General features: G+C 44.1%; 1 pseudogene; it reads right to left on the bottom strand.

The window, feature by feature from the left end:
• Nucleotides 1–4,094: 4,094 nt before the first annotated feature.
• Nucleotides 4,095–24,816, bottom strand: part of LOC130127261 (PH and SEC7 domain-containing protein 1-like) — a 53,868-nt pseudogene continuing 33,146 nt past the window's right edge.

The following is a 24,816-nucleotide window of genomic DNA, read 5'->3' as shown; positions in this document are numbered from 1 at the left end:
GATGTGTACTTTCCTAGTAGTGACGTCACCAGAAACCCCGGCTGGGTTTGAAAATGAGGCGGGGGGCGGGGGAAAGGTAGTTCAACAACACATCTGCCGGGCTGAACATGCTCACGCTCCTGGATTACCATCAAAAACACTTACTAGCGTTTTCATATTTAGAAAAATGACTACCTCAATCTACTCAGCAGGCAGAAATCCATCCATAACCAACTAGATTCATTGCCGTGTTTTTCTTTTCTTTACATTTTAGTTAAGTTTGCTTCGGGGGCAAAACTAGGTTAATGTCTTGTGATATCCTTTATAAAATCCATCCATCCATCCATTACCGGAACCGTTTATCCTGCTCTCAGGGTGCAAATAATTGTTATATGTTCTTGCATGAAACAAGGGTGATACTTCATTTCTCAAAAGGCAAATAGTCTCCTTCCTCATCAGAGTTAAATTGCACTTCGGGCCTATCTAGAGTTCTCCAAAACTGTTGATTCTATTGTTTACTATATAAATAATGAACACGGTTATCTTTTCAAAACACTTTTATTTTTTTTTAGCTTTTATGCCTCCCAAAATGAGAAGCTCACAAACAACATTTCCTTGGTGAGTTTTAACAAAACAGTGACACAATGTAGCCTATGTATAGCATAATATGAACGTTGCCTCACCTGCGCCAGCCTAAAAAACAGTCTAAATGGATCAGACCCAAATATGTAATAGTTTAATGAGCTGGCTTGGTTCCTTGAAACACATCAGCATAAAACAGCATTAAATTCAGTTATTTCTTTCATTCATATTGATAGAAATAATATTAAAAAGTGTCCATGACCTCAAGGACAAAAACCGTTAACCTACTTATATATTATTAATCTTTCATTTAATACTCTTAACTTAATATGAATGAAAGCAGACCATAACATATCATGCTTTATATACATGTCACATTCAGAAAAGAGGCTGGATTGGATAGACCTTAACCACGGAGATGTTAATAATAGAGATGAACGTACACATTATGGTTTGCCCAAAATGCCTGCGGGTGTGCTCTACTGCAGCTATAAACAATTTGTTCTCTCTGTCGTATTTCTGTGAACACAGTGCAAGCAAGGTGGCTTTTATTTCAGTAGCGCAGAGCCATCACCAGGGGAACCAGCAATCTCCATGCAAACCAATGCCTCGGAGACCCTGTCAGTGATTTCAGAGGGTGCTGGTAATGAACGAGAGATTATGACAAGAGAAGGAGGCAGGACTGGATAACCTCGATGAGGCATAAACTCCAAAACACTGCCTTCCTTTCACACTGTGACAGATGATAACAATTGCGGATGTAATACAGTCGTCGATACATCTACAATACAGAATGACAGATTATCTGAACCTGCACATCCACACTTCATTCTCTGCGCCTTAGCTACCATACAACGGCATGGACAAAGTGCTAAAAGCCCAGGTTTTAAAAGAATGAGTGAAGCCGTCACTCTTTTTCAGCAGTTTGATTTCAATTCATCACAGGATCCCTTTTTGACATCTTATTTCAATACGGTGCCAAATAGTGTCTCTACTGAGGGGCCGTTATTAATCTTCAGTAGGCCTGGATTGCACTCCACATGAGACTGGTGGCTCTGACAGTTTGGCCCCCCACCAAAACAACATTGAAATACTATCAATATACACTCGATTGTAATGTAACGTTACATAACAGGCAATATGTATGTCGTCAATTGTAGTGACAATGTATAAGTAGATTTAACTGATGACGGCAGCTTTTCTAAACCACCAGAATGCAGAAAGACACCAGTGAAATTGCAGCATAGGATAAAGAATGAGACTTTGTGAGGAGAGGAGAGCGCTAGTGAGAGATCATAGAGGATGAAATGACAGCCAATGGAAAAAAATATTGAAATGAGGCAAGAAAATACCATGCAGAAATTAAGACAAAACATTCTTATTATCTTGCCTAAAAACTGTACATGTTTACACTGCACATACTGAGGTAACAACACTGGAGCGGACAGCGCTGGACGAAAGATGCTCCTGTTGTACATTTCCCACAACATGCCACTGGCTACGATGTTCTCCACAGCCACGTCAGGTAGGCCCCTGTAAATAGCCAGTGTGGTCACAGCATGCATTCAGTGACATTCAAATATTCAAAACAGCATTCACACACACACACACGCACGCACGCACGCACGCACGCACACATTCTAATACACTCTGTTGCACATACACACACACACACACACACACACACACACACACACACACACACACAGAAATGAACAAACACCAACAGTTTGCACAAGTCATTTGACCTATTTCATAGCCCTGCACTGCCCATTCTCAAGTTCATGAGCGTGGTTACAAACTGCAGCACAAATATAGCAGGCGCTATTATGGGCAGAAAAAGTAACTGAATGTCGACAGCTTCCCCTGCTGGTAGGATGCTGGCACTGCAGCTGTTCAAGGTACAATTTTCAGGCCTGAGTAGAAAATGTCTATACATTAATAATGTATCATTACTGAACAGAGAACATGCCATGAGATGGGCATGGCTGTCTATTCTTGTCAGTTAAAAATCATTTTATCCAAATGTCAATGCCCTTCAATGTATTAAACCAGTTCTTGTCCTTTGTCCACCAACTGAAACACTTCACTGTTACATCGACTTTCTTTCACATTCACCACATTTCAAAACTCTGACAGTAGAAACAACTTTCATAGAAAATAATCGTGCTATCAGATCATACAAAAGCTCTCACTACAGAAAACTTCCCACAGCAGCTGACGGCTACCGGTGCGAGTTAATTCTCTCTTACAAATACTTGATCACTTACAACGTTTTTGATACATACACATTGGTATTTATGTAATGCTCATATTGTGCTGCTGGCTTTAACATCTTTTGCATGGACACTAACAAAACAAACAAACAAACAAAAACATAAAACCCAAGCAGACATGATAATCTTGTAATATCTTTAGGGACTTTAGATAGGAGGAATGTCAACTCTACATGTTCTCTATGAATATTCACAATAGTGTATGGAATATATTGTAAATATACTGTTGTGTATCATACAATACAGGCATACAGCAGGTGGCTAGTTATATACACAACATATTCTGTATGCTTAAAATTAATATGGACGACATATTCTTTAATATTTTTGATATAATTCATCATACACTTGACATAGATTACACAGAAGGAGTAGGTTCAACATCAACAAACAACTGTAAAATACCATAAAAATATTGAAAAACAACAACATTCAGGGTCTGCCTGGTGAGTGTTAAAAGAGGACTTATAAATGAGTGGCTATAAGCACGCACAGGAGGTATACATGGGGGATATGGGCAAACAACAGCATGAGGAAAAAGGAATATACAACCCCAGAAAAACATGTCTGCTCTCTAAGTCACCCTCTACCCAAAGACATAGAAGGTTTAAAAGAAGCTGTGCTAGATGCAGGCATGCGGATCACTTGAGAGAACAACATTCAGCCAAGGAGATACACCACAGGACAGAAGCTCAAGCAACTGGATAAGAGATCATCTCTTTCAGGTAGAGCGGCAAATATGGCGTCTCTCTCGCTGAGAAGTACAGTATCGAGTTTCATCGTCGTGTACTAGGGGGTACTATTGTGAATTTCTGCTGATTTCGTCACCTTCAGTTGTTCAGCGTCTGCAGAAAAGAGGAGAACTGCAAACACGCTCACCTCCTTTCTGAGATCAGAAGAGCAGCAGAGGAGGCAGGGCCGCAACTGTTTTCTGCCCTCACCCAGAATGCATTGCAAGCTGCAGCCAGTGTGTGTCCTACGATGTCGGTCCATATTCATTTCATTTTCAACTTGATGCCACCACTGGCCTTGAGTGAAATAATTCTCGGAGCTTCAAATGTCCTGATGTCATGCTGTTATGTGGAATGTGAACACACTTTGTTGCTGTTGCAAAACAAGGAGACTGCAGCGCAACGACTCCGTGAGACCAGCTGATCTTTACGAGTCTAGCGACTATTGCAACACCTCAAACCAAACCAGAGTGGTGGTGGCAATTTAACCGAAATTGAAATGTTCAGTCATCAGAAATGTAATATTTCAAATGTGTAAAAATGTTTGGTCCCAAATCAGAGAAAAAGGTCAAGAAAAAGTGAGAGGGAGAGGTGCCTTGAAAGAAGACGAGGAAGAAAAAAAAGCAGAAAGGATGCTGGATGTCAGTCCCAGTACTGTGCCCTGTTACTTCCCAAAGCATCCTCTGTCTTCCTGCACAGATGCGGACGCTGCCACACCCAGCGTGGCTATGAACACCTCATCTACTCAGGTCTGTGACCTCCCCACTGTCCCTCCCGCTTCCTGCACCAACATCCTTGCTGGTATTGGCCAGCCACCATGCCAGTCACAGGACATGCACCTCCTCGATTGGATGAGAAGATTGGGGTGCCGGGTAGGGCGACATGGCAGGGTGGAGGGGGGGAAGGGCGTCAGGTACACCCTCACTCCCATTCCCCCTTCAAGCAGAGCTCCAAACCCTCCTGGATCTCAAATTAAAAACCTGTGCAGGGAGACAGCCTGGCTGGCAGTGCAACGCCGTGCCGCTCCCGGCGACCCCTCCCCACCTCACTTCTTCACTGCCTGTCGGTAGCTGTGTCTCTGGCCCTCTTGCCGTGGTTTGCTGCTGCTGCCACTGGCCTTGCTGCTGTTGCCGCCATCCCTGGTGCTGCTGGCCTGGCTGCTGTCCTGTAGCGTGGGGCTGGAGTGGGCCCGCTGCAGCCCGTTGTCATCCAGGAGCTGAGACTCGAACAAAGACAGGTCCTCCTCACCACCCCGGATCTTAGCCCGCAGCAGCATGATATAGGTCCCATATCGCGTTTTCTATAGGAAGGGGGAGAACAGGGAGGTGAGAGACAGAAAGACAGAGAGAGAGAGAGAGAGAGAGAGAGAGAGAGAGAGAGAGAGACACACACAACTGTATGTGAACTGTGGGACTGCAGTAATGACTTAATGCTTGACTGAGATTCTCATTTATTTCTTTTGCTGAGAGTCCTTCAAAGCTCAAGCTGATGACGCCAGCTTACCTCAAACTCCAGGTACTCGTCCCGCTGGCGGTACTCATCTAGCTCGCGCCCTTTGACCTTGCGATCAGGAGGGTAAGAACGCAGCTCGGCCAGTTCAGTGGAAATGGCACGGAATCGTGTTTCATGGGATTTGACCTGCTCCTCCTGCACAACAGTCAGAGAGGATATTCATGTGGGAGATGACAATAACCATCAGCTGTCTGCCTTTCTCGACATTTTTTTTTAAACTTTTTGCTTGTTTTTTCCAATATAGCTTTACTTATTTCACATATAATGTCACAGTGATGTCACAGTATGCGAACCAGTTGCTGTGCTGGTGTTGTTTGGTTCAACAAATAACATTTATCGATTTCTAATATGACTTTGGGTCTTCCTGTATTGAATCTAATGCTATGTTTGCTAAGTGCTGGTTTTCTGATTTTGTTTGTTTACTAGGTTGAAAAACATTAAGAGCCCCAGCTTTTAGGATTTCCATACTACCTGATGACACATGAGGAAGAAAATGAGTGCATTGATAGACTTTCTTTTAAATTGAAAATACAAACTTTTCATCTAATTGAGAAGAAAATATGCAGATAAGCTTATTATAAGAGGTAGCACAATACAGGTTTTGGTCTTGACTGAGATATATCCAAGGCAAGGTCCAGTTTTCTCTGCGATTTCTTAAAGATGGTCTTATCAATAGTCTAATCATACCTCAGACAGTTTTGACATGGTTCCCGGCAGCAGCGGTCGGCTGAACTTTTTCTGGGAGCCGATAGCCGCCGGGAAAGGAGGGGCTGAGAACATGGCTGCCACTGTGTTGATCCGCGTGATCCAAGACTGCATCTGCTCGGCGTTCCTGTATGACGTCATGCACACCATGCCCACAGAAGGATGCATGATATGCATGCACACACACAAATACAAACACACACAAATACATACACGTAAACAATTACAAACACAAAGTACAAACACACCCATTCCCCAGATCTGGTACATATACCCAGAGTGCTTATAAGTTACCCTCCACAGTGGCATGTGCACACACAGGCACATAGCTCACCAAATCACAGGGATAATAATCAGAGAATGCAGCCTTGCTATTGACGAAGAAATCCTTTCTTAACAAATTAATACATGAGAAAAGGGCTGTTATACACTAACACAGCCATTAGAGGCCCATGAGAGAAATCATATCGACGCAGACAGCCATGCTACAAGTCTCGAGAGAGACAGAGAGAGAGAGGGCGAGAGAGAGAGGGAGAGAGAGCGAGAGAGAGAGGGAGAGGGAGAGTGAGAGGCAAAGAGAGAGAAAGGGAGGGAGAGAGGGTGAGATGCAAAGAGAGAGTGAGAGAAATGAAAGAGAGGTGGGGGGGGTGCAGTATCTGGGACAAATGTAAACTGCAACTGGAGCACACAGCCTGTCCTCATGGAGGGCTCCCTGGATCCTGGTAACATACACACCTCTGCCCTGCTCTTCCCTCACAACTTATATTCTGTACAACCTATATACATTTTAAACATGTTATCCAGTGTGCCTGACTGCACCCTCATGAAAACTCATACATATGCACAACATCTCACAATTGAGACGTATTCAACTCTCCCATGGGTGCTTATCACATCGTGTAGGCATACACACACACACACATGCACGCACACACACAGACACAAACAAACACACGCGATTATACGTTTGTCTTCAAACAGCATTTGCTACAACTGCAAGACAGCTAAGCCAAGCTCTGCCAAGGAGAGAAGCTTCTCTGGACAGGGACTGGTGGCCAGAAAAAGAAAAACAGGAGTGACCTTGCAAAGTCAAGATGAGAACAGGGTTGTTTAGCAGGGCTGCAGGATTTAGGACTGTTTTTTCGAAGATATGAGGAATGGAAGAAAATGTCAGCTGCTGATGTGAATTACTTGCATATTTGTGTGCAAATATGTGTGTGCACATGTACTGACACATTTGTCTGTGTGCATATACTAGTATATGTATTTGTTTCTGTGTGTGTGTGTATCTCACTGCATGATGTTGTGTACAATGTGTGTGTAAGTGCATATAAGCAAACACGCTTATGGGCGTGTTGCCAAGACAGTGTAATCATGCCCACTGGATCGCTGGATATAATGGAGATAGGGACTTACGGTGCTTGGAAAAGATAGACCCTCCAGTCAGCGGTGCGCAGATAGAAGACGTTGGGTCTCTTGCTGTAGTCCGAGGCCTTCATGGCCAGAGAGTGGTGGATGGACACAGCATTTTTCAGGTCATCATCAGATAACTGTTTGTCAGGCCTGTACTCACCCTGGAATGAAATGGGGGAGGGGGGCATAAACCAGAAAGAACAGGAAAATATTGACTAAGAGCATCACGGTCCACAGAATGAGGGAGAAGTTGTTTTCGTTCTGGTCACTTTGCTCATCCATATATTGCGAGTGCAGATTTAAGGAAAGGTTGCAGATGGTATATGATATTTGACAGAGCCCTAATAACATGCATTTAGATTATTTTGCTGAAAAATCATACACCTTTGTTTTAGTTTGCCACCACCACCCTTGTTAAATCAGAGCACAGTGAATATGATACACTAGGAGTGCTGAATACTTCTGAACACACCAGTAGGTTTTGACTCATAACATGTAATCGTTAATTCAGTCATTAAAGCAGAAAGGGCTGAAAAACATAAAATAAGCAACATTCTAATTCTTTTTAAGCTTGCAACTATTATATGCTGCTGCTGCTACTACTACTCCTACTCAATGGTGGAATGTAACTAAGTGCCTTTACTGTACATAAGCACAGTTTTGAGGTACTTGTACTTTACTTGGATATTTCCATTTTATGCTACTTTATTTTTCTACTCCACTACATTTCAGAGGGAAATATTGTACTTTTTACTCTACTACATTTGACAGCTTTAGTTACTAGTTACTTTGAAGATTTACACTACCGTTCAAAAGTTTGGGATCACCCAAACAATTTCGTGTTTTCCATGAAAAGTCACACTTATTCACCACCATATGTTGTGAAATGAATAGAAAATAGAGTCAAGACATTGACAAGGTTAGAAATAATGATTTGTATTTGAAATAAGATTTTTTTTACATCAAACTTTGCTTTCGTCAAAGAATCCTCCATTTGCAGCAATTACAGCATTGCAGACCTTTGGCATTCTAGCTGTTAATTTGTTGAGGTAATCTGGAGAAATTGCACCCCACGCTTCCAGAAGCAGCTCCCACAAGTTGGATTGGTTGGATGGGCACTTCTTTGAGCAGATTGAGTTTCTGGAGCATCACATTTGTGGGGTCAATTAAACGCTCAAAATGGCCAGAAAAAGAGAACTTTCATCTGAAACTCGACAGTCTATTCTTGTTCTTAGAAATGAAGGCTATTCCATGCGAGAAATTGCTAAGAAATTGAAGATTTCCTACACCGGTGTGTACTACTCCCTTCAGAGGACAGCACAAACAGGCTCTAACAGGTACTATTTAATGAAGATGCCAGTTGGGGACCTGTGAGGCGTCTGTTTCTCAAACTAGAGACTCTAATGTACTTATCTTCTTGCTCAGTTGTGCAACGCGGCCTCCCACTTCTTTTTCTACTCTGGTTAGAGCCTGTTTGTGCTGTCCTCTGAAGGGAGTAGTACACACCGGTGTAGGAAATCTTCAATTTCTTAGCAATTTCTCGCATGGAATAGCCTTCATTTCTAAGAACAAGAATAGACTGTCGAGTTTCAGATGAAAGTTCTCTTTTTCTGGCCATTTTGAGCGTTTAATTGACCCCACAAATGTGATGCTCCAGAAACTCAATCTGCTCAAAGAAGTGCCCATCCAACCAATCCAACTTGTGGGAGCTGCTTCTGGAAGCGTGGGGTGCAATTTCTCCAGATTACCTCAACAAATTAACAGCTAGAATGCCAAAGGTCTGCAATGCTGTAATTGCTGCAAATGGAGGATTCTTTGACGAAAGCAAAGTTTGATGTAAAAAAAATCTTATTTCAAATACAAATCATTATTTCTAACCTTGTCAATGTCTTGACTCTATTTTCTATTCATTTCACAACATATGGTGGTGAATAAGTGTGACTTTTCATGGAAAACACAAAATTGTTTGGGTGATCCCAAACTTTTGAACGGTAGTGTAGATTATTAATACAAATTATAAATCAACTAACAAATGATGATATATTTTTACAGGCCAAGCTACCCAGCAGTATATAAAGTAATTAAAATTAGCTCCACCTTTACCAGCTGCAACATTAAAGTGATGAACTCATTTATGCATCAATAATTCTTCTTTTTTCAGCTTGTCCCCTGTTTTTCAGGGGTCACCACAGCAGATTTTATAGTTTCCATCGGTACCATGTGAGGGCACAGTACCAATGGCGGCCATTGTTAACCCGGGCCTTGGTCGATCCGGTATGATCTTGTCAATCCGCATACTGATTTGGCAAAATTTTATGTCAGATGCCCTTCCTGACACAACCACTAACCCTATGGATGGGGGCACAGGTAAAGCGCTGGATGCCATTCCAGTATTCATGGACTTGTGCCCATGCCTGTCGCATTTATGCATCAATAATTATAGTCCAATAATATGATATATATGATTCTGAAATGGGCCATTCTGCATAATGAGTACTTTTACTTTTGCTATTATCCTGTGATGGCCTGCCGGCCTGTCCAGGGTGTCTCCCCGCCTGCCGCCAAATGACTACTGGGATAGGCTCCCCGCGACCCTGAGAGCAGGGTAAGTGGTTTGGATAATGGATGGATGGATGGAAGTATATTTCGATGCTAATACTTTTGTACTTTTACTTAAGATTTTGAATGCAGGACTTTTAATTGTAACAAAGTATTTTTACACTGTGGTATTGCTACATTTACTTAAGTAAAAGATCCTAGCACTTCTTCCACCACTGCTACTCTTCTTCCTCCTCCTCTTACTACTACTACTACTTATACAACCTGCTAATATCAACAATAATGTGGTAAACCTTGATAGGTGAAGGACATGTCTGAGCTAATGGGGCAGAATCAAAAACATTCCAGGATAACTTATTCTCAACTTGGGTACTTTGTTTTCACCCTGGGTGACTCTGGTCTAAACTGACAAATCTGGAGTTGGACCAGAGAACATTTCCATGTTGTCTCCACAGGAACTTCCCTGGTGGGGACCCTTGTTTCTGCCCGACCACAGTGAACCGGTGGGAGGAAGAAGCTGCCAGAGAAGCTGGCAGAGGCTCTTGTTAGTCCAAGCCAGGACCACCGCTCCATATGGGCCCTTTGTAAATTGCCAGAGTCTGACTGTCTGCACAGGCATATTATGTCATTGTACTTTTTAGATGTGTAAACAGGAAATGGGACCAACCCAATAACTTCCTTGGAGCGATTACTTGACAAGATATTTCCGCACATATAAACAACTTTGAAGATTGTGTGTAAGGAGGTAAAACATTAACTATAAAAATGCAAATGAGATGTCCACCATCAGTGTTACCTACTTTTCTTTACTCGATTACTGGTGTGAAAGTGCAACTCATGAGGAAATGAAAGTCGGCAGCGATCTGTAATGGTTTGCTTCCAACAACGTGATGTTCCATACAGGCAACATCAAATATGCGACTTTCAACACTTCAATAGTTTCAAAATACATGTGAGTGACCAAATTGTGCTCTCTATCACATTTTTGCCAAAGCAGACTAGGCTGTGCAGTCAACATTTATATACTCATGTGACTTCGATGTCAAAGTGTTTACAAATCCCAACAATAATCATGCTTTTAGACCATTTTAAAACATGGTTATAATAACATCTGAGCCAACTATGATGAGCATTACTTAAGTATTCTATTGATTTATTTATTTATTTTATCTTTCTTACAGTCTAGAAGCCATCTCAAGGCCTTTCTTTGCCTACAGATACTTATAGCAACTTTCTGGTGATAACCACCAAAACATACAGTTTGGTAATGTAAAGATTACTGTTTGCCAACTGTCATATCAGACCAAAAATTTCCCTCCTCACTCTTTCAGATGATGTTACTGCCATACAGCAGAGACACACACACACACACACACACACACACACACACACACACACACACACACACACACACACCCATATGTTATGACTCAGGTCACCACAGAAAAACACAAGGGGAAACAGTGATGTCTACAATGAGTGTGAGCAACTCACCTTTTGCAGATACAGAATGAGTCCCTTCAGAATAGCATAAAAGGTCTTCCATCCTCTCTTCCCTCTTGGTGCTGTGAGCAGGAGAAAAGACTTAGCTGCAACCGTCCCTGCCGTCAATCATGTTCTTGTATGGGATCTACATTAATTTTCCGATTTCTGTTCTCCAAATGTATAATAGTCCTATAGACTTGATGCTTTACTCTCTACTATGGAGTTGAGCAGTGGTGATAGACAATGAAAGAGAGAAGATGCACAATGAAAGAGAGAGACGAGTATGGGTGGTATTGAAGCAACACTTATCTGTTGGATGGATCTTGTACTACTTAATATGTTGTGACGCAACATTGCAATCCTTTTTTTTCTTTTTTGATTTTCTCCCCCTTTTTCTCCCCAGTTGTATCTGGCTAATTACCCCACTCTTCTGAGCTGTCCCGGTCACTGCTCCACCCCCTCTGCTAATCCGGGGAGGGCTGCAGACTACCACATGCCTCCTCCGATACATGTGGAGTCGCCAGCTGCTTCTTTTCACCTGACAGTGAGGAGTTTCACCAGGGGGATGTAGCGCGTGGGAGGATCATGCTATTCCCCCCAGTTCCCCCTCCCCCCCGAACAGGCGCCCTGACCGACCAGAGGAGGCACTAGTGCAGCGACCAGGACACATACCCACATCCGACTTCCCACCCGCAGACAGCCAATTGTGTTTGTAGGGATGCCTGACGAAGACGGAGTTAATACAGGGATTCGAACTGGGATTCAACATTGCAATCCTGACTGGGATTTTTTTCTCTTTCCATGTAATGACAGAACTCAGATTGCTAAATGAGAGTGTGTCTAACACGTACTTCTCTTGCCGTCTGAATCAGCGTGGACTTTGCGGACCAGGAAGCCGTTCTTGTACAGCAGCGTTCCGGAGGGCTGGTCCACTTCCGACAGGGGCTTCCCACTACTGCCCACCCGCTTCACTGATCTGGGGGCGGTGGATTCACACAGGCTGTCCCCGAGCTCTGAAAACGATTTCCGCAGCTCTTCCTCATCACTATGGAGACAAACAAAAGAGAAAAAAAAAGTTCTGCGGTGATCCACACTTGTGTGTCATGCCTCATTGGCGCGCACACTCACACATCATCATCCGTTCCTGTCCTTCTGCCTCTCACACTGTGTCCGTTACACCAGGAACAGCGTAGGACAATAGGCGCAGAGATTTCTTACAAAGTCCAGGCTCCTTGCAAGTAAACTTGTTATCTACTACACTTGAGTAAGACTGCTTTTAAATGCTGGCGTCTATGCAGCCTCTTTAGCACAAGGTATAGACAAAGCTCCATCTATCTAGGGGAAAGCTGAGTGAATGAAATTCTCTCTCTCTCTCTCTCTCTCTCTCTCTCTCTCTCTCTCTCTCTCTCTCCCATCTCTTTGTGCTTTCCTTCTGTTCTCCTGGGGAGCAGTCCACTCTCCTTGATCATAAAGCAACACAGCAGAGTAGCGACACCATCGATCCTGTTGCAGCTTTGAGGTGAAAAATGGGGGCATCTTTGCCTCTAGGGACCGATTCTCTTTGGAAATAAAATTGCAGACGTGCCGCTCTTCCTTGGTCGCCCTGTCATAGCTCACGAAAAACACTTTGGAGGTGAGAAAAGTTACTCCCTCCGTCCCAACGTGAAACTTCCCAAGCCCCAGCTTGTGGTTTTGCCTGTAGCGATGGCATGTGACTACATGTCCCAGAATACAGCTGATCATAACTGTATTGCTTGTTAACTTTAAGGGCCTGGAAGTCGAATCTGGGATTTAAAGATTGTGCATTTTAAAGCATCCCTCATTAGAAAGTGGCCTTGAGGAGCCACCTTGGCAAGCGAGGGTTTTAATGAGCTACTTAGCACTCGCTCTGTCCAACGTCAGCTTTATTACCGACTAACTGCTCCCAGGTCAGAAAGACCCCCCTCATTTCATGCCTTTAGTGTGGTTGTGTGTGTGTGTGTGCGTGTGTGTGTGTGTGTGTGTGTGTGTGTGTGTATAACTCAGGAAAAAACATCTCTCTGGACTCGGCTCTCCTAACTGTCTTTCCAGTGATGTGAACAATAATATATCTTTAGTTCTTTTATTTTGGCAAATTGAAATGTACAGGAGGGAGAGAAATCTGTCTAAATGTTATTTAGATGATAAGTAGTACACATTTAATATTCCTTCACAAAAACAATGACCAAAAAAGAAAAAAAATTACCAAAAGTGAAATAAGCTCCTTGTATAATTTACAGTTTAGAAAGCAGGACACCCTACAGTCAGCCTTAAACCCCATGTGTCTGTGCACCTGCCCATGTGAAAAAAAAACCCCTAACAAAAAAAAAAAAAAAAAAACAAAAACAAAAAAAATGGCCGCCCCCCCAGAGACCACGTTAGGAGTAACTAACGGTACATAAGATCAGTTAACCCCATGCAGAAGAGAGAGAGAGAGAGAGAGAGAGAGAGAGAGAGAGAGAGAGAGAGAGAGAGAGAGAGAGAGAGAGAGAGAGAGAGAGAGAGAGAGAGAGAGAGAGAAAGCCAAGAGTTAGCATGTGTGCAGAGTTCTAGCCTGTTGCCTGGTAACTGCTGGCCTGCCTGATTCCCACTCTACACAGACACAAAGTAGAAAGGAGCCTTAGTGGGGGATGGATAGAGAGGAGAGAGAGAGAGACAGAGAGAGGGAGAGAGAGAGACAGAGAGCCAGAGATGGGGGAGAGGAAACAAAGCCAGAAAAGACAAAGTGGAACCATTTCAGAACATTATAAACAGACAATAGGTGAGAGGCAGATAGAGAGGAGTGGTGGGTGCGGGATAGTGACGTGATGAGAGGGAGGGATGACTAAACAGGTTGATCAGTTTTTTTTTTTGGACGTGCATACTGGAGGTTTTGAGCTAATGTTGCTGCACTGATGACCAACGTAGATGGATATGCTCTGTTTCACCTGTGAATTTCCTCTGGCTTGTTAGAACTAAACACTTTAAGTGAAGTGAAAGAGGGCAACCAACTAACCATCCATCTACCCATCCAGCCATCCATCCATCCATCCATCCACCCTTCTCTGCCTCTATCCAGCCAATGCCTACCCTGCAAAGCATGTCATCATTCAGCAAGAAAGCCATTTCACATTTTTTTTACTGTTTATTCTTTACCCATTTTAATCCATATCACAGGATGTTCATTCAAATGACCATCATCGTAAATACAACCAATCATGGGCACAATCTTCAATCTATGCACAATAGACTACATTATCCAGACTTCATAAGCACTTCTATTTAAATTTACATTTGTAATATTGGGCTATACAAATAAAATTCACTTGACTTCTACAATTTACTGTCTTACTGAAAGAAACCATTCTGCTCCACCAGGTGCGAGGTGGTGGCAGTAGACAATAGAAAGACAGGATGATCAGAGCCATTGAGGGAGGAAGAGACGGGGATTAGCAGAATAAAAGGAATAATCGAGCAGATGGGGCTCATTTTCCCTCTTCCTCCTCCTACCTTCATCACTTCATGTACTGTAGCCTGTTTATTATTCGCTACGCTCGTCTCCTACCGTGCTGCCGCGCTATTCCTTTCTCAGCCTCTTTCAACCTCTTTATGCTTCTCCTAAACCACACTTGCTTGCCGTTTCTATACAGAAATCTGTATCCTCCTATAGCTTTGACTTGTTGACTCTCTCTCTCTCTCTCTCTCTCTCTCTCTCTCTCTCTCTCTCTCTCTCTCTCTCTCTCTCTCTTCTCTCTCTCTCTCTCTCTCTGGATTGCTTGATACCCAACCTCGTTTTTCTGAACCCCCAGAGCTCCTCTCCACCCCCGCTCCTGAATGAGGAAGCATGTGTGTTTGTTTGCATATGTTGTGCATAAGTGTGACTGTGTGTGTGTGTGTGCATGCATGCACGTATGTGTGCATGTATGTGTGTGTGTGTGTGTCAGCGCGCATGCATGCGTGGCGTGTGCGTGACTGCAGAACATGTGGGAGCATCCAACTGCACCGTTGAGATTGGCCATGTGCGTGTCTGCTCTGTGGGGGTGTGAAGGATCCATCGCTGTGTTTCTCATCTCATCAGAGCGTGCATGCACACACTCCCATACACACATCAAAACACACAAGCGCTCAGATAATCAGATGTAGATGGCAGAATTCACATGGACAATATCTATTCACTGCCAGGTGTTTGCTCATCTAAAGCTGACACTTCAGTCCTCGGTCTTTTAAGTACAGCGAGGCAGGCGGCGTGTTTCATTTAGACCCCGATCTGGGGGTAAATTAGGCAAATTAATCATGGGAAGAAATATCTACACACATTATTTCCTTAAGTTTGGAAAAACATACTTTGCATGTTTCACATCAGTGATTTTGTTTTTCTCGCGCAAGCGTACCAATGGCAAATGATGGCTATAAGAAAAGACATCATCTGCAGCGCCGAGGAAACACTCAGGTTTTAGTTGTCATGTCACGTGACTCCTTATCTTCATCCTGTATCGAGACCTCAGTTTATTACTTCGTCTTTGTAGTGATAAAACACATGTGAATAAAGTCAATAATGTTGTGACGGTGGTGGCACAGATAACACTGCTTCATGCACAAAAAGCACCACAAAAGACCACTGAAATATTGGTATTCCCGTGATGGCGGGTAGTTAAAATGTTGTACGCGAACATGAACAACTGCCTCCTAAAGCCAGACAACACAAGAACATTACACAATTGTGTGTCAGGGAAATAGAAAAGAAAAACCAACTTGTGAACATGTGTGTCCTGTTGACCAACACTTTGACACCTCTGGTCTTACTGATCCCACATTCGGCCCTGGGTTTTCCAGATCTGAGAGAGTTGTTAATAAGTGTCACTCAAAATCTCCATCACAACAACAACGACGATGTTGTGCTTCGGGGGGGGGGGCAGCTCTGGGTCTGTGTGTTAAAGTTAACAGCTGACCATGAGGTGTTTTACGTGCCTGAAAAACCACATCATCTATCCACCCCCTGGCCTGCTGCGTGGTGCGTAGCGGTGACGGAGTTTTAATAGCGATGTATATTTCAGTGGGAATGTTTGAACTGGATTGCCTCCCTCTCTGTGGATCTCCTCCTCGATCTGCTCCTCTGACCAGTTTTCAGCTGCTGCGGGAACACGGCTGCTATTTTTGGGATGGTAGTGGGAGGCTGTGGTCACACCTTTGTACAGAATGCAGGTAGAGAGCCTCTCTTTCTCTCTCTCTCTCTCTCTCTCTCTCCCTACATATGGACTGATACATAAAGCTTACTGTATGTTTCATACACTTGTTAGTGTGTGTGTTTTTGTTTGTATATTGTTTGTGTTAGAATTTGTGTCTATGTGTGTGCATGCGTGTGTGTGTGTGTGTGTGTGTGTGTGTGTGTGTGTGTGTGTGTGACTAGTGAGAGATTCAGGGAGACGAGAGCAATGCTGTAGCTATGGAGTCGTATCCATGGTGCCATCGCTATGGCAACAAAGCTTGGAAAGGAAGTGACTTAATTGGCATCTCTGGAGCTGCGATCCAGAATAGCAACCCTTGACACACTAATGTTTCCGTCACATGCCAGACAATGCTCACGTCATTAATGAGAATGCTAACAAGTTAATCAATACCCTTCACTGTACACATGTGGGCTCTTTAGGAGAATCTCTTCCCTACCTCTTCTAATGCGTGTGTTTACTTGTGACTAGTTGGACACCTAGAAATAAGAAAACAAAACAAAACAACCTTGGTGGATCAGGGAGGACAAGTACAGAGAGAGAGAGGGAGAAAAAGAGGTGAATTACTTACAGTGTCCATTGAAGCTTCTGATTCTTGATCGAGTTGTATAGGGCCTGTAGGAGGAAACCAGAATAGCACACCTTTAGATCATCCTGACAAATAGCATATGCTTTCTCCTGCACTCGGCGGGTGATTTGTTCAAATTTAATGGGCGGACATGAGCAGGGGAACTGTGTTTGTCTATACAATCTATATACCCAGCAAGCTGGTTTGATGCAATCACTTGTCCTCGACAGGGGAGAGCAGCCAGCCTCCGTCAACCCTCTGCTTGAGCTTAACTAATTCTCTCGGTCGATCAATCCATTCATCAGCCGTTCAGACACCAGTTCATCAGTTACATAGCCATGACCAATGACCAAACAGCCAGTCGATGCACAGATGAACAAATCAATCAACCAATGAATAATTTAGTGTATCACTAATTCATTGATGCTCATGGAGCAAAGTAAGTTATAGCGCAGCTACACACATATGGAAAATTACACGCAAAGGGAGATTAGTCAGGTGTGAACCAAGTAAAACAACGTTGTTCTTAGTCTGCCATAATGTCAGCCATATTGGCTTTCTATATACTTCTGTCTCTGCTTGTCTACAGACTGAGAAATGGTAAAACAAGGCCATTTTGGGGCATCCGGGTAGCGTAGCAGCCTATTCCGTTGCCTACCGACACGGGGATCACTGGTTCGAATCCCCGTGTTACCTTAAGCTTGGTCGGGCGTCCCCACAGACACAATTAGCCGTGTCTGTGGGTGGGAAGCTGGATGTGGTTATGTGTCCTGTTCGCTGTACTAGTGCCTCCTCTGGTCAGTCAGGGGCGCCTGTTCAGGGGGGAGGGGAAACTGGGGGGAATAGCATGGTCCCCCTGGTGAAACTCCTCCCTGTCAGGTGAAAAGAAGCAGCTGGCGACTCCACATGTATAACAGGATGCATGTGGAGCAGTGGCTGGGAAGGCTCGGAGAGTGGGGTGATTGGCCAGGTACAATTGGGGAGAAAAGGGGGGGGAAATCCCCCCCCAAAAAAGGTAATTTTGTAAAACTGGTTTGAAGAAAGACTGGTTGTACTGGTAGAGTTAGCTGTACCCCAGAAGAAGTACTGGATAGCCTATACATATTTACATACCTCAGAAAGAACGAGTTCACTCACTGTTGAACCTGCAATCTGAGAAAATCTGCCAATAGTGTGAAATAGTCATTTAGCGTAATGATTGTAATTAGGGTTTTATGCTGTCTATGTGTGCGATTCTCAATTATGATTTCCTTTCCACTTTTTAAACTGGATTCTGTCTGGTTTTGATGTATTTTCCATAATAATGTTTTGATGATTTTCAAAGTTTTGAGAAGAAAACCATCAGCTTTCATAATTTTCCTCGACAAAATGAAGCCTAAATGAACACCCTCATGAGTACATTTATATCTTTTCCCTTGAATAGTATGAATTCGTTTATCGGGGATGGGCTGAGGGAGTCGGGGCAGCCCCAGCACCTCCTCCCATCTGTGCCTCATTAAGAAGTACAGGAGGCTTTAGGGCACACAGCATGTTTGGCCTTTTCACTGCCGCAAAATCTTTTGGACAGCCGAGACACTTCTTCTCATTCAAATCCCGCCACTGACTGACAAATGGGATACGCCAACCGAATGTGATACAGAGACTCTGCTTAGCAGCGGGTCTGCCACGGAGGTGAAAAGGAGAGGGCATATGAACATTAAGCCATCACGCTGTGGCGTTCGGGTGCAGATCAAAGCAGGAGAAAGCAGCAGACAGACAACTGTGACAGCTAAAGTGATTGAAATGATAGCCGTGAGCAGTTCATCACCACTTCATCCAGCATTAGGATGGCTGGAGTCTCCTTGTTGACCGATACTCCACGCTCCCTCCATTTCTCACAGTGGCCACCATAGCCATCTGGGGAGAGGGTTCTCGTTCATTACGAGGGTCGATCTCTTCCTTTTCACACTTCCTCTGGTGGACGGTTTTCACTTGGAATTCTGCAGTTTTCATGTTCTGACCGGTTCAGAATATCACATTAGTGCGTTGTGGTTTTTAGTCAAACAAAATTGGATTTATAATGGGTTTGATGGGCCGTCTGGGTAGCGTGGTGGTCTATTCTGTTGCCTACCAACACGGGGATCGGCGGTTTGAATCCCCGTGTTACCTCCGGCTTCGTCGGGCATCCCTACAGACACAATTGGCCACGTCTGCAGGTGGGAAGCCGGATGTGGGTGTGTCATGGTCGCTGCGCTAGCGCCTCTTCTGGTCGGTTGGGGTACTTGTTCGGGGGGGGGGGGCTGGGGGGAATAGCGTGATCCTCCTACGCGCCAAGTCTCCCTTGCGAAACTCCTCACTGTCAGGTGAAAAGAAGCGGCTGGCGACTCCACCTGTATTAGTCCATGGGCCAGACGATATTTCAGTACACTCAAGGTGGCAAAACTTACTTATAATTTTTGAAAGGATCCATGTCTGTAGATGATATTTTGGTATGATAACCATTCCTGAGTGGCAGCTGTATCACAGTTATCAGCTCATGAAGTTAACCACCCGCTAAACTAAATTGCATTTTAGACGCTGGTGCATATCCTGGTTTAGCCTCATGGTCAGGACATTTTTCAATGTTCTATAATATTGTCTTTGGTATCATTTTAAAGGGGACCTTCTTAGCTTTCATTCAAGCCCTGTTGTGGATATTTCTCACAAATATAGAGGTCACTTGAGCTCTTCAACCCGTCAATAACACACATCTTTCTGCAATGTTCGCCTAAACTATATACTTTCTTTTAGGCCTGTGGCATCTAGGAATATCAGGGACACAAAACACAAAAACTGGAATACTCACAGGACTGTAAAGATTCAGGAAATGTATAATATACCCATACTATTTCATTGTGTGAGGTGATTGTGAGCCTTAAATGAGAACTAGACCAAAGCCAGTTAGGTCACAAACTGGTCTCTATACATTTGTTTAAATACACAATCAAAATACATGATAAAAAGGAATACCATAGTGAGGTAATGAACTATTTTAATATTTTAAACAACATTGACATTTACATATACTTAGTCAATGATACATGTAATCCCATATCATTAGTGGGTATACACTACCGTTCAAAAGTTTGGGATCACCCAAACAATTTTGTGTTTTCCATGAAAAGTCACACTTATTCACCACCATATGTTGTGAAATGAATAGAAAATAGAGTCAAGACATTGACAAGGTTAGAAATAATATTTGTATTTGAAATAAGATTTTTTTTACATCAAACTTTGCTTTCGTCAAAGAATCCTCCATTTGCAGCAATTACAGCATTGCAGACCTTTGGCATTCTAGCTGTTAATTTGTTGAGGTAATCTGGAGAAATTGCACCCCACGCTTCCAGAAGCAGCTCCCACAAGTTGGATTGGTTGGATGGGCACTTCTTTGAGCAGATTGAGTTTCTGGAGCATCACATTTGTGGGGTCAGTTAAACGCTCAAAATGGCCAGAAAAAGAGAACTTTCATCTGAAACTCGACAGTCTATTCTTGTTCTTAGAAATGAAGGCTATTCCATGCGAGAAATTGCTAAGAAATTGAAGATTTCCTACACCGATGTGTACTACTCCCTTCAGAGGACAGCACAAACAGGCTCTAACCAGAGTAGAAAAAGAAGTGGGAGGCCGCGTTGCACAACTGAGCAAGAAGATAAGTACATTAGAGTCTCTAGTTTGAGAAACAGACGCCTCACAGGTCCCCAACTGGCATCTTCATTAAATAGTACCTGTTAGAGCCTGTTTGTGCTGTCCTCTGAAGGGAGTAGTACACACCGGTGTAGGAAATCTTCAATTTCTTAGCAATTTCTCGCATGGAATAGCCTTCATTTCTAAGAACAAGAATAGACTGTCGAGTTTCAGATGAAAGTTCTCTTTTTCTGGCCATTTTGAGCGTTTAATTGACCCCACAAATGTGATGCTCCAGAAACTCAATCTGCTCAAAGAAGTGCCCATCCAACCAATCCAACTTGTGGGAGCTGCTTCTGGAAGCGTGGGGTGCAATTTCTCCAGATTACCTCAACAAATTAACAGCTAGAATGCCAAAGGTCTGCAATGCTGTAATTGCTGCAAATGGAGGATTCTTTGACGAAAGCAAAGTTTGATGTAAAAAAATCTTATTTCAAATACAAATCAATATTTCTAACCTTGTCAATGTCTTGACTCTATTTTCTATTCATTTCACAACATATGGTGGTGAATAAGTGTGACTTTTCATGGAAAACACGAAATTGTTTGGGTGATCCCAAACTTTTGAACGGTAGTGTATGTAATGGTAATGGGTAAGGTAATGGGTATATGTGAATATGGTTACATTATTGTTATCAAGCTCTGGGTAACCAAGTCCAGAATCAACATCCTGTGCATCAATAGACTACTACCACAGTAATACCATCAGAATCATCACACTGTCATTCATCAAACTGCTCGTTTCTCTCATCATCTGACTCCCCAAGTTCAAAGTCCAGTTCTGGACCATCCTGCTGTTTTTGGTTACTGCAGGTCTGTAACCTGCACATGTCTGTGCATGGAAGTCCATTTGACAGGCACATGCAGCTTGGCATTTTGCATGAATGCACACACTTGCATGTTAGCATTTCCAAGACCACATCTGGTGCAGGTGGGGAGCGCATCCAGTAAATGGCCAGCTTGCCTTCATCGTCTGTCCATCCATACTCAGTAGGGCTTGGCACCACAGGGTTAGCCTGCAGACAGCACTTCCATATTGCTGCCTGATAGTTGGCTCGTTGAACATGCATAAAGAGACAGTCTCTACATGGTGGCAGCTGGCTGGACTCAACCTCTCCCCTTTTGGTACAGAAGAGCTGGTAACGCAGTTTGTTCACCTCAGCAGTGCTGCTATTAGCAACATACATGCGACAGGTGAACTGCTCAATTTTCTGGAACAGCTCATCACTCACATTCCATATCTGTCCCAGTTGACTAAAAGTCTCTTGGCAGGAAGTGTGCTTTCTCACTATCTTCAGGGCAGTCAGCTTCCCTCGACCAGCGAATGCACTGACAGTGTCGCAGCCTGTGAAGGCATGTAAGCCAATTAGGCTGTCACAGATGCTGTCTCCAAGTGAACTTGCCAGTTTGGTGATGTCGACAAACCGTGTGCGGTTCTGAGTCCCACACTTCTGGTAGATGGGACAGGTGATGTCCTTCTGGAAGCCAAGACAAAGCACCATGACATCAGTGTCCTCAGCTGTGATGATAACTGACTTTGAGCCCGCATTTGCTGCATGCAATGCATGCAGGAGCAGACGGGTGTCAGCTTCTTCATGTGTGGAGTGCAGTTCTGCTGCTTCCTCACACCCATCTTCTGTCAACTTGTAGCAGGTTTCCTCACAGGTCATGTACAACACCTTGCCATGCAGCATAGCTCTGTATCGTGGGAGTTTCCACTCTTCCACCAGAAACTTGATGAGACTGGTCTTGTTGGAGGAACTGCACAGAAATTTTCTCCGCTGCTGGACGTGGTGTCCCCCTGCAAGATTCTTGTACTGGAGAGTGATGTCTCCACCCCGGTTCAGTCGTTCAGCATCTTTGATCGAAGTCTGCTGATAGACATCAAAAACAACATCAATCCTCCCACTCTGTGCTCCCTCATGGAGGACCTGGGTCAAGGCTGACTCTGCCACCTGTGCAAAGGTTTTGTTGTTGCCATTCATTTTTTGGACCAGGCTCATCCCATCAATGATGGAAGTAGATGGGATTGGGATGTCTTCTGCAGGAGATATTCTTTTCAAGCTCTCTGGCAAGTGCTGCCTTGTTTGTTTTTCGTAAGGACCCATCAGCATTTGCCAGTGCCCATGGTAGTGGGCCCAATGGGTAGGCAAGGACATCCTTCAGATTCACCTTCCTGCTTTCAGCCACCAGGATCATGTGACTGAAAAGGTTTCTATCTGCCTTCAGAACCACATCCTGTGCTTTCTTTCCATGAGCTTGTTTTGTGCTGACATTGGAGAATGTTTTCAGACTTTGCTTGGTCATCTTGTCGTGGAATTTCACAGGTGGTGGGTCTGCATCTAAGCTTGTTTGCTGGAATGCTTGGTAGGCCTCTTCTCCTTTCTCAAGAGCTCTCAAGAGATCTATGGTCACATCAGGTGGAGCCGTGTTGCCAGTGGAGAGGCTAACCAAATCAATCTCATCAGGGGACATAGGATTGAGCCAGTTATTCTCCATAAGGTCCATGAGAGACTGGACATCTGCTTCATCTCTCTTGATCCTTGGACTCTGTAGATCTGGATGAGACCATTTGCACCTGCCTTGACCTGTCAGGTCTCTCAGCTGTCTGAGGTACATGCTTCTATACTCAGCTGTGAGATAATATTTGGTCACAGCTCCTGGCTTCAAGCTGAATCCCTTTGTCCCTCCAGCTGTTTGGGTGTCTTTGTTCACCGTTTCTTCTATAGCTTGGTCAACAGGGATTCGGCCAAAGGGATTGGTGGAGCCCAGTTGGACTGAGAAGCCTCCTTCCATGAATTCTGTGTACACATCTGGGTGTGTGATGGGCAGCTCAGACATCTGGGCGTAGTAGTAGGGGAGGTAGCGTGCATAATTCATCCTGTCATAAGCAAAGCACCATGGGATCATTGCTCGAATGCTAGCCAAGTGTAGCATCCAGTCTCCCTCTCTGGATGCTCGGATGAGCCCCAACAAGATTTCAACCATGTCCAAATAGGACATCCAGAAGTTCGAGAGGCTGCCGTTTCCACCTCTAAGGAACTCACGGTAGACTTCAAATAGATCCATGATGCGTGTACAAGAGCTGTTCTCGAGGACCTCCTTCAAAGCATGTTGTGAGACTTCTTTCCCAAGGCTGTCAATGGTCTTCGGTGTCTCATTCAGGTGAACCATGTCATTCCTGTGAGTTTCTTCCAACCAGGACAGGAAACCATTCAAGGTCAGTCGCATGAGAGCCTCATACAGGAGCTTGTGTAGTCGCACTGCCCTGTTGTACTTGCGGCCATCCATAACACCAGCAATTGAGCCTTCTGCAATCATGCCAGACTCAATGCAGAGGTCTTTGAGTCCAGCATCTTGGAAACGCTTTCCTATTATTGCCAGCAGTGTGCAGATGGTGTGGAATACCCCAAGCCTAACGATGATATCATGGAACTTGTCATGGTGTTTCCATGTGATCTCGACAGCCTTCGCGTACAGGGCTTGGTCAAAGACACAGACAATCTTCCTCAGGCCTAAGCACTGCATGATGCTCAGTGACTGGTTAAGCACCTCGTTGACAGTAGACATTTGTGTTGCTGGAGCATTGATGGTAGGCAGATAGCCTATATTGTCGGGGAGGACCGTCATCTCTCCTCGAGTCAGGATGTTGAAGCCTGTCCAGCTGCTGACTGACTGTTCTTCTTGTTGTGACATGCGTGCTAGGACCCAAAGAAGGTTTTTCTCTCTGGCAAGCTTAGTATTGGCTGCAGTATCGGCATCTGACTTTTTGCTTTGTGGTGGCCCTACCCGTTGTCCAGCATTGTAAGTTGGTAACATTGGTGGGGGTCCATCAATGCTTCTCTTCTTTGTTTTGGGAACAGTGGGCATGGGTTGGACAGGAAGTGGGTTGACTGGCTTTGCTTGCACAGCAATCCCATTGACTCTGTGAGATGTTCCCTCACCACTGACAGTTTCTTCAAGATGGTCGATATTGTCCCAGGCTAAAGTTGTGAATATGCCAGGATGGATGTTAGCTGGAAGGGCAATGCCACTCCCTGATGATGAGAGTTTCTGGAGACACAGGGCAGTGTTGATCT

Source organism: Lampris incognitus, chromosome 17 (assembly GCF_029633865.1).
Source record: "Lampris incognitus isolate fLamInc1 chromosome 17, fLamInc1.hap2, whole genome shotgun sequence".
Classification (NCBI taxonomy): Eukaryota; Metazoa; Chordata; class Actinopteri; order Lampriformes; family Lampridae; genus Lampris; species Lampris incognitus.
The sequence above is the reverse complement of the archived record's forward strand: the minus strand, read 5'-3'. Positions and strand labels throughout refer to the sequence as shown.